This window comes from Branchiostoma floridae, chromosome 18, assembly GCF_000003815.2.
Source record: "Branchiostoma floridae strain S238N-H82 chromosome 18, Bfl_VNyyK, whole genome shotgun sequence".
Lineage (NCBI taxonomy): Eukaryota > Metazoa > Chordata > Leptocardii > Amphioxiformes > Branchiostomatidae > Branchiostoma > Branchiostoma floridae.
This window is the reverse complement of record NC_049996.1, coordinates 112,092-114,461: the sequence shown is the minus strand read 5'-3', so window position 1 is coordinate 114,461 and position 2,370 is coordinate 112,092. Positions and strand designations below refer to the sequence as shown.

The 2,370-nt window shown below is 40.6% G+C and overlaps 1 protein-coding gene across 1 annotated transcript in view; it reads left to right on the top strand.

Moving 5' to 3' along the window:
- LOC118406182 overlaps positions 1-2,370 on the top strand; it is a 47,100-nt gene that overhangs the window by 42,801 nt on the left and 1,929 nt on the right. The window lies entirely within an intron of this gene.

Here is a 2,370-nt window from a genome sequence, read left to right as displayed (position 1 = left end):
ACGATGCCCATACGTCCCCTATTGCATAGCTTTACAATTTCCGTGTCAAAATAACGTTTTCTAAAAGGGTACTTTAAACAAGCGAAAATACGTGTACGATATTTCAACAGGGACGTTAAACGTTACGGTACGTACACCCCTTCTCACGCCAACATGGTTATGCCCCACTTGATCAAGTCAACGTTACCATCTGGTACTGGGTACGTGTCACTTGAAATCGAAGCATCGTCACCCTTCCACCCCCCATACATTCCAAACATGGTTATGTCCCACTTGATCAAATCAACGTTACCATAAGCGAGGCCTGGCGGACCATTAGGTACTGCGTACGTGTCACTTGAAATCGAGACCCTTCCCTCCCCCATTCCAAACATGGTCATGCCTCACTTGGAAAAGGCGGCGGAAGGTAATTTGGAGTGCGGATAAAACAATGACATAACACGTTTAGCACATTGTACCTGTTGCGATTTAAACAAAGTCAAAGTCTAGCACATGACAGGGCGACGTGATTGACAACTCTCTGGCACAAGGACGCCGGAAAGTGCCACGCGTCACGTGTGCGGTTATTATTCTGCTATTTCTTGGTGTAGGGGAAGGTGTTTTAAAGATGACTAGTGGATGGGTAAATGTTCTCAAGGGACAATCAGAAGAATAGATAAAGGGCCATAAATAGAACTTCATCAAATTCTGTGGGAAAATGAGGCAGAGAAATAAGCACCGCCCACCACCGTGAAATCTTAAACAGACCTCCCGGTTTACGCGATAATGAAAATGCCGCCCACTTGTTTCAAAAACAAATAATGTTCAGCAACCGAACTCACATCACCAGTTTTAAGAGTTTGTTCCCTATACTAGCAAGAATGAAATCACGAGGTTCCCATAGACACGGAAATTGAAAGTATTGTTTTTTTGTCACAAATCGGAATGTGTCTTGAAGTTGAAGCACTGGAAATAATTTGGCATCTGGGTACTGTAACATCTGAGATAAATAAGGCATGGTTACGATTGACACGCCTTATCCGATAGATCTACTGTCAGAGTAATAAATTACCTCGTTTGGTGTCGTATGTCTTTTTGTATGCCCAAAGGACATATTTCCACATTCTGGTTTATCATTACAAAACGGTAAGGCCACAGCAAGAAAATAATGAGATAGCGCGCAAAAAAAAAGATGCATCGGGTAAAAAAAAAGCAAGATGGTTAAAATTTCAAAATAGACACTATAAACACTATAACAAGATTTGAAGTGACGAAACATGGGATCACAACTAGCAAGGCACTCGTTCCTGTATTAAAGAAGTGAACCCATCCTGCGCCTTTGGGTGCCAATCCGAAACTATTTATCACTATTTATTCGATTGCCCTTTGTTTGATAAACATAGAACGGCTTTTCGCAACAATAAATCTAATTTAACTGGCCACTTGTTTGATTTTGATACCATTTCCGACAATCTGAAACTTTCTATAGTCCTTAGAGGTTCGCCTACATTCAATGCTGAAATTAATTCCAAGCTTATGTTATTCACTCAAAAGTTCATTGATCTTACTCAACGTTTCTAGTCATACTGTTATATTCCATGTGTAGAATTTACTACATTTATATATTATTGAATTGTCTACTTTGTACGTGGGGTGGGTAGGGGTGTTTGGGGCACACACGACGTTAGTCGTTTAGTTTGTTCAAGTATTGTTTTTAATGTTCTTATACCTGTACTCATTTATCTATATGCATGTTAAGTGGCACTGTTAAAATAAGTCTCTTAACTTGAGTGCAGTGCCACTTTGTCCTATCTGCTTTTATGTTGAATAAAAAAAAGAAGTGAACTAGTGTAGTAAAGGTGATACTAGTGTGGTGACTGGTATCACTTGCCAAGCTGGCAACTACATTAATGGCCTCCATATTATTGGCACTTTTACAACAATCCAAGAAGTTTCACTTCTGCAACTATAGTCATGGCTACCTCCCTAGTGTCACTTCTACAGGTATGATTAGGCTACAACACAACGTGATAGCCTATTTTGGTCTATCTGACCATCCTCGAAGAGGAAAAAATATCTTGTTTTTTTCTGAAATCAGGCGAAGATTAATGCGCGCGCTGATGTCATCCATAAAATTTACTTGCTGTGGCCTAATGACAAAAAGTTTAAAACACCTTCCCCTACACCAAGAAATAGCAGAATAATAACCGCACACGTGACGCGTGGCACTTTCCGGCGTCCTTGTGCCAGAGAGTTGTCAATCACGTCGCCCTGTCATGTGCTAGACTTTGACTTTGTTTAATTCGCAACAGGTACAATGTGCTAAACGTGTTATGTCATTGTTTTATCCGCACTCCAAATCACCTTCCGCCGCCTTTTCAAGTGGGGCAT